Source organism: Lissotriton helveticus, chromosome 7, assembly GCF_964261635.1.
Source record: "Lissotriton helveticus chromosome 7, aLisHel1.1, whole genome shotgun sequence".
NCBI lineage: Eukaryota > Metazoa > Chordata > Amphibia > Caudata > Salamandridae > Lissotriton > Lissotriton helveticus.
Genome location: NC_136068.1, coordinates 1,013,862,502 through 1,013,879,015, shown reverse-complemented (window position 1 = coordinate 1,013,879,015; position 16,514 = coordinate 1,013,862,502). Strand labels below are relative to the sequence as shown.

Below are 16,514 nucleotides of genomic sequence, written 5' to 3'. Positions count from 1 at the left end.
TGGGGAGGTGAGAGAGGGAGGGAGACCACATGATTTGTACTAGAGAAAGAGGGGGGCGGGGCTTTGGAGAGCGACATGAGAGGGCAGTGAGAGATGGAGAACATGTGACCTACAGTGGAGGGAAGATGGGCTGTGGAGCGGCAGCTAGCGTGGGAGTGGGGCAGGGAGAACCACTGACCTGCAGAGGAGAGAGGGAGATGGGTTGAGGGAGGCAGCCAGAAGGGGCAGTGAGAGAAGTCCCATGCTTTAGAGTGGAGCGAGGAAGATAGACTTTGGAGGGGCAGCAAGAAAGAAGGAGGTCCATGATTTGTCCTGGAGCAAGGGTGATTGGCCTTGGAGGGCAGCGAGAGAGGACAGTGAGAGAGAGAGAACCTGCGACCAGCAGTGGAGAGAGGGAGATGGGTGTAGGGGCAGCGAGGGAGGTGGGCTGGTGGGCATTGGGGGGCACAGTGATGGAGGGACGTCCCATGCTTTGTCGTGGAGTGAGGGAGATAGACTTTGAAGGGTCAGCGAGAGGGAGGGAGGTCCATGGATTCCAGTGGAGAGGGGCTGTGAGAGTGGGAGGTCCTGGGGTCTGTAGTGGAGGAGGGCGATGACTTCAGGCTGGGGCTCTAGAGTGTATAGTGCAGTGAGATCCAGTGATCGGAGATGGCCTTTGGAGAGGCAGCCCAAGAGAGGGAGGTTCCACCATGTTTACTGAAGTGACGGAGAAGGGCTTAGGGGGGCAGCTAGAGGAGGAGTGCGGCTGGGAGATGCCAGATTTCCGCAGGAAGGAGGGTGGTAGGCTGGAAAGCCTTGGGGAGGATACCGCATGATGCAGTGTCATGATATTCCCAGAATCCTCAAGCTTTAGATACCACCTTGCAGTTTCAGTGGGGTGGCTGTTTGTGTTCTTTATTGACCGTGATGCTGAGCATAGGGTCAGGGCTGAACTGCTGGATCTTGAAAGTCTCCTTGACCTTCATGAGTAGAGCACCACATGCCCCACAGCAAAGGTAAACGTTCAGCCATATTCATGACTTTAAAAGGCAATAGCGCTTGCAACAAAGGTCCAACACACATTAGGAAAAACTGTGGAAATGTGAGGTCTTTAGCTATAACAGCTTTATGGTCATGGCCCTGTTTCCCCGTTCAATGGGCTGGTGTGTGGTCATAAGCTGCTGGCACAGAGTTTAATGTACTTTATTGTGCAATGTTAACATGACTGGAGAGGGCTAGGGGGAAAAGAGAGAAGCAAAGGGAGAAGGCCCAGAGTGACGAAAAGGGTTCAGAATTTAGATTGGCCTGAGCCTGGGATGGAATAGAGGCCTAAAAAAACAAGCACTTGCAATGCAATAGGTCTCGAATGTGCGAGAGTTTGAGATGTTGGCATCGTAAATAATAATTGAGCTATTCACTGTCATCAAAGAGATGCATGCAAACTGCAAGGTATATGTTGGAGCTATATTTTTTTTGCACAGTCTTTCATTATCCTAAGCTTCCCAAAAGGGTTCATTTGGGTTGAAAACTATTCTTTTTATTAAAAGAACCTCAAACATGTGTTACGTTTTAAATCCTGAATATGTGCTTTTCTAGAATAAGGACTCAAACTATAATGCCTACCAGTATCGATGACATGTCACTACTACACTACACCTTGTAGTCCTGCCTGATTTAACTTTTCCTATCCACTGATTATCTCTGTTGAAGTTGAAGTTAAAAGATTTATAGAGCGCTCGGTCACCGTGCGGTTTCATGGCGCTAAGGACGTGGACCCGGAGAAAAAAGGAGGAGAACAGCTAAGGAGAGAAAGCTTGAAAGAAGAGGAAGGTCTTTGAGGTTTTGCGGAATTCAGAATAAGTAGAAGAAGCCCTGATAGACAAGGGGAGAGAATTCCAGAAGAGTGGAGCCAAGATAGAGAACTTCAGGCCACCGGATCTCTTCTTTTTGAAACGGGGGAGAGAGAGCAGAGACTGGGTTGATGAGCGAAGCTCTCGATTGGGTGTGTAGGCTTTGATTTGAGAATTGATAAAGGCGGGTACCAGCCAGAGCCTGAAAAGTCATGCAACCCATCTTGAAGAGAGCAAGCTCTCGAATGGGGAGCCAGTGTAGGGTTTTTAGGAGGGGAGTGACATGATGAGATTTGGGCAATGTGCGTGTGATGTAAAGTGCTCTGACACCTTACACTGGTATGAGTGGTGCTATAAAACTAAATGAATCTGAGAGACTGTGGTTATGGCGACTTGAGGGGCACTATTATAGGGTGCTAGTGAGGGAATTCGTGGTAGAGGTGGCCATGGGGGGGCGCCAACAAACATTGTCGCACAGGGCGCCACCGTTGCTAAAGCCCGCCCTGATTGTTACCATCTCTTGCTTCTAGTTTGTATTGTGGGGTTAACAAATTAATACTGAAATTACATCTAGATTCGCTTTCAAGCACAATTGCATTCCATAGACTTTATAAATTCATATTATAACTTAAGTAGTTTATTTACCACTAGACAAAAGTCTGATCATTGATATTCAGATACAACTTGATTTCTGGTGATGCATGTATCATTTTAAATTATGGATCGGTCTTAAATTACTATTCAAATGGAAGCCAGGTTAGACTATGCAGCTCAATTATTAAAATCACTGTTTTATAGCGATTTATCAATGCAGAAGAAGTCCAATTGGTATAATTCATTTGCAAAATGTTGCCAGTAATTTAAAATGATGTCAATAATAAGGATTATGTCACTTACCCAGTAAGCATCAGTTCTTGGCACGTAGAGCTGTAGATTCACATGCTTTGCATACCCCTGCCATCTAATGTTGGGTCCGGATATTTGCTAGTTGTTTGTCTTCGAAGAAGTCTTTCCAGTCACAAGGTAAGGTGACTCCTCCTTTTGGTGATAGTGCACATGGGCATTGACTCCATTGTTAGATTGTTTTCCTGCAAGAGGGTGAGAATGGAATAAGTGAGCGTAGCAAAGAGATGTCCTTATGTATATAATGTAAATAAGGAGAACAGCAATAACTAAAAGTGACCGGGGAGGTTGGAGGGCGCATGTGAATCTACAGCTCTACATGCCAAGAACAGATGCTTACTGGGTAAGTAACATAATCCCTTCGAGGCATGCGTGCAGTAGATACACATGCTTTTCATACACTATATAGCAGTATTCTCCCAAAGCCGTGGCTAACTAGTAGATGTTGCAGTTGTTTGAAAAAGTATCTTTAGCACTGCTTGCCCTACATTGGCTTGTTGGTATGCTAATGCATCTGCACAATAGTGTTTGGTAAAGGTGTGTGGTGTAGACCATGTTGATACCATACATATGTCAGCTATAGGAATGTTACCTAAAAAGGCCATAGATGCCCCTATTTTGAGAGTGGAATGCGCTATAGGGGGTATAGATAAAGTTCTATTAGCTTTTGCATAGTGAGTTTGAATGCATTTAAGAATCCATCTTGAAATGGCAGATTTAGAGATAGGATTGCCTGGTGAGGTGGTGCAAATGTGACAAACAGTTGCTTTATTTTACGAAAATCTTTTGTCCTTTCGATATAATACAATAACGCTCTTCAGACATCAAGTGTGTGGAGAACTCATTCTGCTACAGAATCAGGTTGAGGGAAGAACACAGGTAACTCAACTGATTGGTTAAGATGAAAAGCAGAAACTACTTTAGGGATGAATTTTGGGTTGGTGCGAAGAACTGTATGAAGCTGAAAGAAGGGTTATTCTAATGTTAATGCCTGAAGCTCACCACCTCTCCTTAATGAAGTGATTCCAATGAGGAAGGCAACCTTGCATGAAAGGAGCTTCAAAGGACAATTGTGTAATGGTTCAAAGGGTGGACCCATGAGTCTTGTAAGTACAATATTAAGATTCCATACCAGTGCCAGAGTTATTCTGGGTGGTATTCCTCTTTTTAAGCCTTCCATAAAATCTTTAATCACAGGTACTTTGAAGAAAGACAAATGCTGTCTGTTTGCAGATATGCAGGCACAGCCGCAAGGTGCAATCGAATAGATGTGTAAGCTGGAGGCTGGAATGAGAGTTCCCGCGCTGCGAGAGCCCGCCCGTGATTTTAGCGCCTCCGGGCGCTGTGGGCTGTGATGGCGCCTCCTGTCGCAAGTGCACTTGGGGATTGGAGTCCCCGGTCACAGCGGCAATGCTGGAGGCTGGAATGAGGGTTCCCGGACTGCAGGAGCCAGCCGGTGATGTTATGCGCCTTCGGGCACTGTGGGCTGTGATGGTGCCTCCTGGTGCAAGGGCACTTGGGGCTGGAATGAGGGTTCCCGCACTGCGGGAGCTCACCAGTGATTGTATGCGGCTCAGGGTGCTGTGGGCTGTAGCAGCACCTCCTGGTGCAACGGCACCTGGGGATTGGAGTCCCCGGTCACGGCAGCGATGCTGGAGGCTTCTTCACAGTTGGCGCCCATGAAACCGGGGCAGCACCTTCATTCTAGGGCAGTCACTGTTCTGTAGGACACTTTGTAGGTGGGTCAGACCAGAGTCCTGTAACTGAGCAGGTTGGCACATGGGCCCGGCCAGCGGCAGCTCTGGTACACTCTCTGGATCACTGTCTCAGAGTCATTATGCACCTGGCAAGAAACAGTCCTCATCACTGTGTTCTGGCACCAGTTCCTTCATATTACATTAGAGCTGAGCAGGAACTGGATGTGTGAACAAAGGTTGTGGTCGGCAGGAAACGGAGCCGATAAGACTGGGTCCTTCAGCGGCACCCCCTCCCCGCCTTTACACAAAGGAGACCTTATCAGACAGCAGATGACATAACAGCCCTTTTCCCATATTTTTACACCCGCACGGCTTGTTAATTCCCCAGTTTTATGATGTCACTACAGATGTGTAAGCCAAATTAAATTTCTGTAGGTGCAGAAGGTAACAAACATTGTTTTGAACAGAAACATCCAGAGGATTAATGTTGTTGTTGTTATTACAATAAATGACAAATTGTTTCCATTTTGCTGCATAACAAGCTCTAGTCGTGGGCTTTCTTGCTTCTTTCAGAATAGTCATACAATTTGGTGGCAAATTTAAGTATCCAAACTCTAAGACTTCAGGAGCCAAATCGCTAAGTTGAGCTCCTTGGGATTTGGGTGTCTGATTTCTCCTCGGTTCTGAGCGAGAAGGCTGGAATTGAGTTGTTGCATTTTATGTGGAACTAATGAGAGTTCCAGAAGTGTGGTGTACAATAGATGACGGGCTATTGTGGGAACTACCATAATCAGTGTGAATGATGTTAGCCTGAGCTTTCGAACCAGAAACAAAAGGAGTGTGAGAGGTGGAAAAGTGTAGGCAAATATCTTTGACCAATTAATCCATAGGGCATTGCCTTTGGAGTGAGGTTGTGGCAACCTGGAGGTGAAGTTTGTGCATTTTGTGTTCCCACCATGGCGAACTGGTCTATTTGTGGGAATCTCCATTTTTGAAAGTATGGAAGGAGAACTTGGGGATGAAGTTCCCACTTGTGTATTTGCTTTCTCCTCCTGCTAAGGGAAGATGGTCAATTTGATTGTTGGGAGATGTTCTGACCGAAGGTGAATTTTGTGATGAATTGCCCAGCTCTAGATGGCCTGAGAGAGGTGTGACAGCTGGAGAGAGTGTGTTCCCCTTGTTTATATATATAGTACATGGCTGTCATGTTGTCCGTGCAGACAAGGACAACTTTGCCTTTGAGATGAGACTGAAAAGCTTTGAGTGCTAGAAATCCTGCTATAAGCTCTAGGCAGTTGATGTGGAGACATTTGTGCTTTTTGTCCCAGAGAACCTGAATTGTGTAATTGTGGAGATGGGCACCCCAACCTGTGAAAGATGTGTCTGCTGTTAGCACGATCTGTGGCACAGGGTCGATGAAAGACCAGCCTTTTAAAATGTTTTGTAGGTTCCACCACTGCAGAGAGCGATGGGTGCGGCTATCTACCAACACTAGCTCTGTTAATTGACCCTGTGACTGATTCCACTGATGTGCTAAGCATTCTTGTAGAGGACACATGTGTAGTCTTGTATCAGGCACTTTGTAATGCGCAAGGCCATCATTCCTAACAGTTGCATAAAGGTTTTGGTGGACAAGGTTTGATTGGCTTGAAACTGTAGCAACAGTGTTTGAATATTGTGAATTCTGGCTGTACTGGGAGAGGCTAGCACTGTGTGAGTGTTGAAAGTCACTCCCAGATAAGATTGTATTAGTAAAGGATATAGATGAGACTTTTGCCTGTTGACAGTGAAGAACAATTGGTGCAGTAGGTTTAGCGTGGTCCGAGTGTGTTTTTAACAATGTTGGTGTATGCTGGCTTTGGTGAGTCAGTCATCTAAGTACGAGAAAATGCGAATTTGTTGTCTTCTGACATGAGCTGCCACTACTACTAGACATTTGGAAAACACTCTGAGAGCAGTAGTTACTCCGAATGGGAGTACTTTGGACTGATAGTGTTTGCCTGCTATCGGAAATCTGAGATATTTCTGATGAGCTGGATGGATTAGAATGTGGAAGTATGCATTTTTAAAGTCTGGTGTGGTCCTAAAATCTTCTTGCTGGAGAAGTGGAAGCACCTGTTGAAGCGTTACCATATGGAAATATTCTGACAGTATGCACTCACTGGTTTAAATGTCTAAGATCCAAAATTGGTCTCAAGGGACCGTCCTTTTTGGGGATTAGAAAGTAGCGAGAGTAAACCCCTGAACCTTGGTACTGTAATGGAACTGGTTCTATGGCTCCCTTTTGGAAGAGAGATTTCACCTCTTTTTGGAGTAACTGTAAGTGGTCTGATGACAGTTTGTGAGCGCAGGATTGGTGGTAAGCTCCAGGCAATAACCATGTCGGATGAGATCATTCACCCATTTGTTGGATGTTATGGACTGCCAAATGGGGAGAAATTGTTGGAGTCTTCCCGCGACAGGTGTTAAATAATTGGAGGGAAATGTGGGAAAGCCAATGTTTGTTGGGAGAAGGGGAGTTACACACTCAGGAACCTCTACCCCTACCTTTGAAATTGTTCCCTCTACACCCTCCTTTATAAAAAACCTCTAGACGGAGAGGGCTAGTTGTAGCCTTTATAGGAGGGAGCAGTCGGGTCTGTTGTGGTCTGTAAAAGGAGCGGCAAAAGGATTCTGTATTCGATGGGGATTGGAGCACTCCCATGGACTTTGCCACATCTGTGTCCTTTTTCATTTTTTTCCAAAGACTTATCGACTTCAGGACCAAACAAGTGTTGTCTATCAAAAGGGGTTTTTAAAATGGACTGCGGAACCTCCGGTTTAAACCCCGAAAACCTAAGCCATGCATGCCTTTTAAGGAGAATGCTGGGATTTATCTCCCTAGCAGCAGTGTCAGCAGCATCTAGAGCACATCTTAAAGAAGAGTTAGAAATTAACTTGCACTCCTAAACAAACTCCTGTGCTTTATTTTTGTGTTCTTCTAGGAGATATTGGAGCAATTGCTCCATTTCATCCCAGTGTGCCCTGTCATACCAAGCTAGTAGGCCCTGTGTGTTTGCAATGCACCAGTGGTTAGTGCCTTGTGCGGTCACTCGCTTTCCTGAGGCATCTATGAGTTTAGATCCTTTGTCTGGGGGAGGTGCATCACCATAGGTTTGAAAATTATCTCTTTTGCAAGCATTAGACACTACAAGGGAGTCGAGAGGTAATTGTCCTTTGATAAACACAGGATCAGATAGAGAATTTTTATACTTTTTATTGACTCTGGGAGATAAAATAACTGCTTCCACATGGTCTTTGAAGATGTAATCTACATGCCTCATCATGCTCTTTAGCATTGGGAGTGTTTGGCTTGATCTGTGTGTGGACCCAAGTGTCTCAAATAAGAAATCTTCTTCTAAGGACTATTTATGTAAGGTCACCCCATGATACTCGGCTGCTCTAGCAATAAGTTCTCGATAAGCCATATTATCATCTGGTGCTGACTACTTTGCGGGGTAAAGTCAGTATCCCCTGGAGGGTCAATGTTATAATCATTCCATGGGTCTACAGGTAAATGAGTGTCTTCTTCATCAATGTCATCCCCTTGAAGCTGTGTATGTGGAGATCTCTGAGGTTTTATGTGTAAGGGACATTCAACAGTTAAATGTGGAGAAGATTGTGGAGGAGAAGGGCATTGCAGGGCAGGATAAGCAGGACAGGTAGCAATGTCCTTTTTCTTCTTTAGAGGAACCATATCTGCAAGGTCCTCTGAAGAAGGTCTGCATTTGACTGGTGTTTTGGCAGAAATATGTTCTGTATCAGGATTGATATAAATATTTTTCTGTTTAGGATCCAATTTGGCCTTGAGAACGTCTAAAATTGGTCCAGGAGGCTTGGAGAGGCTGTCCTTTGATTTCGGTGCTTAATTAGATTTGCTCCAAAGCATGTTTTGTTTCGGTGCGGAGGGTTTTGGCTCCAAACCAGATTTGGCCTTGGAACCGGAGTGCTTCGGCTCGGAACCAGATTTTTCCTTGGAACCGGAGAGTTTTGGCTCTGAACCAAACTTTTCCTTGGAACCGGAGAGTTTAAGCTCCAAACTTGATTTCGGCCGACTCAATCCTGAGCCGGAAGGCTTGATGATTTGTTTTGGTGCCGAGCCCGAAGACGGGGCAACAGAAATATTGTCTTGGTGCCGACCTTGGCCAGAAGGCAGAGGTGGTGCGTAGCCTTATGTTTTTTGGAAAAGGATTTAGAGGGGTGGGGCTCTTTGGTACTCACGGCACCCTGTCCCGGAGGCACGTCTTTGGACTCCAAAATGATCTCAAATTCAGAATCTGACTCCACGACTGAGAATGCCTCTTCTTCCTCTGCTGCCTCAAACACTTCATGCTCTGGTTCTTCACCGAAGATATCCAGAGTGTGTTGAATGCTTTGACGTTCAAATAACGACTTGCAGGCATCACAGTCTTCCTCCGTGTGCTCCGGTGAGAGACAAAAGTTACAAACTTGATGTAGATCGGTGCAAGGGTATTTGGAGGAGCTCCAAGGACAGAATTGGAATGGAGTTGGTTCCATGGGTGGAAGGGCCTGAGGGCCTCCCCTGATCTCTTTTGCAAGCATTAGACACTACAAGGGAGTCGAGAGGTAATTGTCCTTTGATAAACACAGGATCAGATAGAGAATTTTTATACTTTTTATTGACTCTGGGAGATAAAATAACTGCTTCCACATGGTCTTTGAAGATGTCATCTACATGCCTCATCATGCTCTTTAGCATTGGGAGTGTTTGGCTTGATCTGTGTGTGGACCCAAGTGTCTCAAATAAGAAATCTTCTTCTAAGGACTATTTATGTAAGGTCACCCCATGATACTCGGCTGCTCTAGCAATAAGTTCTCGATAAGCCATATTATCATCTGGTGCTGACTACTTTGCGGGGTAAAGTCAGTATCCCCTGGAGGGTCAATGTTATAATCATTCCATGGGTCTACAGGTAAATGAGTGTCTTCTTCATCAATGTCATCCCCTTGAAGCTGTGTATGTGGAGATCTCTGAGGTTTTATGTGTAAGGGACATTCAACAGTTAAATGTGGAGAAGATTGTGGAGGAGAAGGGCATTGCAGGGCAGGATAAGCAGGACAGGTAGCAATGTCCTTTTTCTTCTTTAGAGGAACCATATCTGCAAGGTCCTCTGAAGAAGGTCTGCATTTGACTGGTGCTTTGGCAGAAATATGTTCTGTATCAGGATTGATATAAATATTTTTCTGTTTAGGATCCAATTTGGCCTTGAGAACGTCTAAAATTGGTCCAGGAGGCTTGGAGAGGCTGTCCTTTGATTTCGGTGCTTAATTAGATTTGCTCCAAAGCATGTTTTGTTTCGGTGCGGAGGGTTTTGGCTCCAAACCAGATTTGGCCTTGGAACCGGAGTGCTTCGGCTCGGAACCAGATTTTTCCTTGGAACCGGAGGGTTTTGGCTCTGAACCAAACTTTTCCTTGGAACCGGAGAGTTTAAGCTCCAAACTTGATTTCGGCCGACTCAATCCCGAGCCGGAAGGCTTGATGATTTGTTTTGGTGCCGAGCCCGAAGACGGGGCGACAGAAATATTGTCTTGGTGCCGACCTTGGCCAGAAGGCAGAGGTGGTGCGTAGCCTTATGTTTTTTGGAAAAGGATTTAGAGGGGTGGGGCTCTTTGGTACTCACGGCACCCTGTCCCGGAGGCACGTCTTTGGACTCCAAAATGATCTCAAATTCAGAATCTGACTCCACGACTGAGAATGCCTCTTCTTCCTCTGCTGCCGACGCCTCAAACACTTCATGCTCTGGTTCTTCACCGAAGATATCCAGAGTGTGTTGAATGCTTTGACGTTCAAATAACGACTTGCAGGCATCACAGTCTTCCTCCGTGTGCTCCGGTGAGAGACAAAAGTTACAAACTTGATGTAGATCGGTGCAAGGGTATTTGGAGGAGCTCCAAGGACAGAATTGGAATGGAGTTGGTTCCATGGGTGGAAGGGCCTGAGGGCCTCCCCTGATGTTTCCGAACTAATATAGAGTGTTTCTCAATTCATTTGATAATCGGAGAACAGGGAAACGAATACAAGAACAATTCAGTCGAGGGTAGAGTGGATTGCGCACCAAGGGGTACCCGAAGAACGGTTTCGAGCCGGAGCACAGCAATAAACGCCCGAACCCTATAGCGGAAAAAAACAATCTAACAATGGAGTTGATGCCCATGCGCATTATCATCGAAAGGAAGAGTCACCTTACCTTGTGACTGGAAAGACTTCTTCAAAGAAAAACAACTTGCAAACATCTGGACCCAACACTAGTAAGCATATCATTTGTATCTATAGCAAACATGCCTCGAACATAGTATTTCAAACTTTATTTTCTGGTGGTTGGTATAATTCAGATTTCAGAGACGTTTTACAAAATAAGTACATTCACAATGGGATTGTAGGTTTGAAGATAGAATTAGCCAATGAATACAGAGAAAGGAGGGAGGTGAGACTACTACTCACCAGCAGCAGCAATAGTAGTGGTGGTGGGTGGAGTGTGACTGGAAGATATCAGAATTCAGACTTAGCCTGAGCTGGGATAGGGACATAGAAACGCAGAGGGTGGGAACAGGGCCAGAAATCAGGCTGGGCCTGACCTGGGACAGAAGCACAGAGAGTCAAGGAGAGGAGGCAGTGTGAAGTGGAGAGTCCAGGATTCAGGAATGAAGAGGCAAAGACAGGGTACCATGTAATGAGGGTCTCAGAGGATCCAGGCTGTGTCTCTACAGGGAGAGAGGCAGACTCATAAGAGGGATACTCCTGGTTTCACATGAAGCAGATCGTACACACAAGCATAGATAGGTACATGGCGATAAAAGCATGAGTGAGAGATTCCAGGAATAAGACTGCAGAGAGGCTAGTAGAAGGTCAAGGAGATGGACTTTGGAGAGACATCTAGAGAGAGGTCCCACGATTTTTACTGGAGAGTGTTTATTATTTATTTATTCATAAGGTTTTGTATACTGCAAACGTGACCCACGAGGGTATCAGAGCGCTTTACAGTATACAATATAACACATAAAAAGATGAGGTAGTATACAAGCATTTGGTATTCTTCATTACGTACAAAAGAGGTATATAGTATATGGATAACATAGGTGACCTGTAGCCAACAGAACATTGCACTAAATACAGTTATTGAGCATTAGGGGGTTGTGATAATAAACATACTTATATATTCTCCTTCAGTCTACCGTCGGAATGTGGTATGTGGATAATATAAGAGACCCATGGCCAACAGAGCATTACACTATATACAGTTATTGAGCATTACGTGGATATGATAATAAACAAGTAATATAATCCTTCAAACCAGCAGAGGTAGGCAGTGATAAGAGGATCGTATAGGCGACTCAATGTCAGCATATAATTAAGTTTTAGGACGTGAGTTTGTTCATTAGTAGTGTTTTTACTTCTTTTTTTAATGCGGTAAAGGAAGAAATTCCACGTACCTCTGGAGGTAAGGAGTTGTAAATCTTTGGTGCAATCCCTGAGAAAGCCCTGCAACCAGTTCAGTTCTTATGGAAGGATTGTGGTTTCAGCAGTAAAGTACTTGCACTTCATAGTTGTCTGCACCCTCACAACCTTTCTAGTTTAAGAGCTAAGTAACTGGGTGTATTGTTATGTATTGTTTTAGGTGTATTCTTGCCTCATATGGCAGCCAGTTCAGAGCTTTCAGGGTCGGAGAGATGTGGCTATTTCTTTTTGTTCCTGATACCAGTCTTGACGCAGCATTACATGATGCCCTCAGCGGAGCCAACTTGTATTTGGGGAGACCGCAAAGAGTGGTGTTTCCATATTCTAATATTGATAGCACTAGGGCTTGCACTGCCATTTTTAGGACTGCCTGCAGGAGGAAGGGTTTGAGTTTCCTTAGTATACTCAACTTGGGATTAGCTCCCTTAGTGGCATTAGTGAAGTGCGTCTGCATATTCAGGTGTTTGTCTATGGTGATTCCTAGGGATTTTGCGGAGTCAATGATGGATTACAGTTAAAGGAGGTTAGATGTTTCAACCATAGGTCTATCTTAAGTGTGTGATTCGGTATTCAGCATGAGGTGGTTGTTAGAGAGTCAGCTTTGCGTGTTCTGTAGAATAGCCTTGAGGGAAACAAAGTCTTTTGGAGTGGAGATTTTCAAATACAATTGGGTGCCGTCCGCCTACAGGTGATATAGAATATTTACTGACTTCAATGCATTCGCCAGGGGTTCCATTAATAGGTTGAAAAGAATAGGTGATAGGGCTGATACCTGTGGAACGCCCAGGGTGACCACGGAGGGTTGAGAGAGTGAGTTCTTCATCTTGATTCTTTGTGTTCTGTTATTTAGGAGGGAGGAGAACCATTGTAACACTGTGCCCGGAAGGCCCATCCTTCGTTCCAATACGGACAATAGGTTGTCATGCTTGACTGTATCGAATGCAGAGGATCAGTCAAGAAGTATCATTAGCGGTACAAAAGGGGGTGGTGATGGACGGAGCATCTGAACCAATCAAACACTCACACCCAGTCAAAAGATCTGGGTTTGATCCATCACCGTTCTTTAGCCCACTCTGCCACCCCAGTTCAGACATGGCTATATGCAAATCAGTCTGACCCTGTGCCTCATGGGAACAGTCCAGCCCGAACTACCAAGCCATGCCTTCCCTGGACCGGAAACAAGCTTCCGAGGACCGGTTTCTGGCAATACAGCCGTCTTCTGCCCGGCTTGCTTGAATCCAGTGGCAAAGTGAGCAAGGGACTCACGTCTGAGCATACCCTGCCACACTTATGGCAGCCAAAGCGGTACAAAAGCGGGTGGTGATGGGCGGAGCATCTGAACCAATCAAACACTCACACCCAGTCAAAAGATCTGGGTTTGATCCATCACCGTTCTTTAGCCCACTCTGCCACCCCAGTTCAGACATGGCTATATGCAAATCAGTCTGACCCTGTGCCTCATGGGAACAGTCCAGCCCGAACTGCCAAGACATGCCTTCCCTGGACCGGAAACAAGCTTCCGAGGACCGGTTTCTGGCATTACAGCCGTCTTCAGCCCGGCTTGCTTGAATCCAGTGGCAAAGTGAGCAAGGGACTCACGTCTGAGCATACCCTGCCACACTTATGGCGGCCAAAGCGGTACAAAAGGGGGTGGTGATGGACGGAGCATCTGAACCAATCAAACACTCACACCCAGTCAAAATATCTGGGTTTGATCCATCACTGTTCTTTAGCCCACTCTGCCACCCCAGTTCAGACATGGCTATATGCAAATCAGTCTGACCCTGTGCATCATGGGAACAGTCCAGCCCGAACTGTCAAGCCATGCCTTCCCTGGACCGGAAACAAGCTTCCGAAGACCGGTATCTGGCATTACAGCCGTCTTCAGCCCGGCTTGCTTGAATCCAGTGGCAAAGTGAGCAAGGGACTCACGTCTGAGCATACCCTGACACACTTATGGCGGCCAAAGCGGTACAAAAGGGGGTGGTGATGGACGGAGCATCTGAACCAATCACACACTCACACCCAGTCAAAAGATCTGGGTTTGATCCATCACCGTTCTTTAGCCCACTCTGCCACCCCAGTTCAGACATGGCTATATGCAAATCAGCCTGACCCTGTGCCTCATGGGAACAGTCCAGCCCGAACTGCCAAGCCATGCCTTCCGTATCGAAGGCGGAGGATAAGTCAAGAAGTATCATTAGGCATGATTTGTTGCGGTCAAGCATTTTTAGTATGTCATCCATTATGTTTGTGAGTGCAGATTCTGTGCTGTGACATTGACGGAAGCCAGATTGGTGACTGTCTAGGAGGTTGTAATTCTCAATATGGTTGCATAATTGAATTTGTACACATTTCTCCAGCAGTTTCGCCAAAGTGGGGATGTTGGATATAGGGCGGTAGTTGTTGAGATCAGATGAGGTGGTGTTGAATTTCTTTAGTATAGGTGTGACCTGCCCTATTTTAAGACAGTCCGGTATGGTGCCTTGTTTCAGAGAGGCGTTTACAATTTTTGCCCATAGTGGGAGGAGAGCTGTTTTTAGATTGTGATTAGAGGGGCTGATAGCTTGAAGACTGTTATAGATTTTCTGATGAGAGATTGGCGAGAATGTGTGCCATGAGGCATTGTTTTTTGTGACTTCCCCAGGAGTATTAAACTGGCCTTTAAGTTGTGCACAACATTTAGTATCCTTGGCCACAGGTTGTGGAAGAGCCTTCTTAAATTGTATGCCGAGCTCGATGGCCTTAGTCTTTTCACTGAAGAAACTGGCAAGCTCATCGCAGGTGGGTGTAGCCAGAACGTTTAGCTCCATAGGGTTAGTCGTGTTGCATGCTTGTTGCTTGACGATGAGTACAAGATGGGCTTAGGGAGGTTGCCAGTGGATGAGTGTGACGAGCAGATGCCAGATTTCAGACCATGCCTGCTTTCGTCGCTGATATGCATCCAACAGTATTTACAGACTAGTGTAAAATTAATAAAATAACAGATACGGTCTATGTATTGTGGGGGTATGGATTATTATATAGGGCAATCTTTGCAGTCATATGAAAACAACCAGGTCTAGAGTAATTGCTACAATATTTGCAGAGAGCCAGAAAGTCAATGGAGGAAAATAATGCATTTATGAGTGCCAGATGTGTCTTATACAATGATCTCTCAGCAATTCCAATCTGCTTCATAAGGTTTGTCTATTTATTCGGGTGAATGGTCAAATGTCTTGAAAATGCACTACACTGATGGTCTGGTATTCAAGAGTGATTATGAGGCAACTGAAATCTTTAGGATGCCAGTCAAAAAGTTTTTGACTGGCATCCAAGTTTCTTCCCTGGCTTTCAGTTCTCGTTTGGGGATTCTGGATTAAAATAAATAGGCACATATCCTAAAACTGACCAGCGGCAGTCAACATTTGTGTTGCCCTTGGGCACTATGATTTTGCATTCAGAGTGACGTTGATCGAGCCACCTTCACTGGCAACAGTCTTGTAGTAGTCGGGAATTCACTGTGTCCCAAGGATCATGGAATCTCCGGCTGTTATGCTTAGGGTTACTAGGGACACTTCAAAAAGTATTAATCTGAGAAAAAAGGTTTGCCATTAAATATTTGACTGCTGTGTCCCTACAGTGATCTGTCATCTTCTGACTAATGTTAGTGGTTCCAAGGGCAAGGGGCTTGAGCAACTCGGCCAATGAATATTAGGATTTGATCTAAAATTGACTACCAGTTACTGGGGCAAGGCACCAAGCTTACTGGAGATCAAATGGCATTCTAAGTGCACCCAGAAATTGTTGTATTACACTGGGGCCGGGCACCGGACCCAGCTCCATGCTAATGCTGCAGGTGTGCTTTGTGGTACAGGTGGGATCAGAGAGCAGTCTCACATTGGTACAGTGGAGTAGGCTTGCCAGGCAGTCACTATAGGCTGCTTGGCTCCCCTTCACTTACACTTAGGTATTCTTAATTGTCTCCCTGATCTACTGGTCCCAGTTGTCCACCGCAATGTCACTAATTGAACTGGCACAAATCACGGAGTCACCCAAAATCAAGTCGGTGAGATCACTCCCTGAAGAGAAAAGGAAGAGCAATTTGAGAGTTTCTAAGCCAGATAGAGTTTCGAACTTTCCCAGAAACATGTTAGCGTTGGAACATTGGTGGGGGCCAAATCAGTTCTTATTAGAGCAAAACAAATATGGGAATTATCAGGGGGATATTAAAACAAAACATTGTATTGTGGGAAATTGGCAACAGACTAGCCTCTTTAAAGGGTATACTTAGGAGGCTGTTTGTTGAGAGCTCATATGTCTAGCAGCGGTTTCTTGGTACTAATAGCTGCATTTGCTTATTTATTTTTGCAGTTTTATAAAACACAAACTAGGTTCCAAAAAATCCAGAAATGTTGATCTCAATAATATTAAGTATTGTCAATTATAATACATTTTTTAGGCTACTACATTATTTGGACAAAACAAGCAAAATCTGCATAAATATGGAAGTGATTGAAACGCACTGCTGCTTGGAGTTAACATTGCTAAAAAAAAAATATTTGTTGTGATGAATTAAAGCCAGATTGG

The 16,514-nt window shown here is 45.2% G+C and overlaps 1 protein-coding gene across 3 annotated transcripts in view; it reads right to left on the bottom strand.

Moving 5' to 3' along the window:
- Window positions 1-16,514, bottom strand: part of SGCD (sarcoglycan delta) — a 1,044,256-nt gene that overhangs the window by 143,591 nt on the left and 884,151 nt on the right. The gene's annotated exons all lie outside the window — the stretch shown is intronic.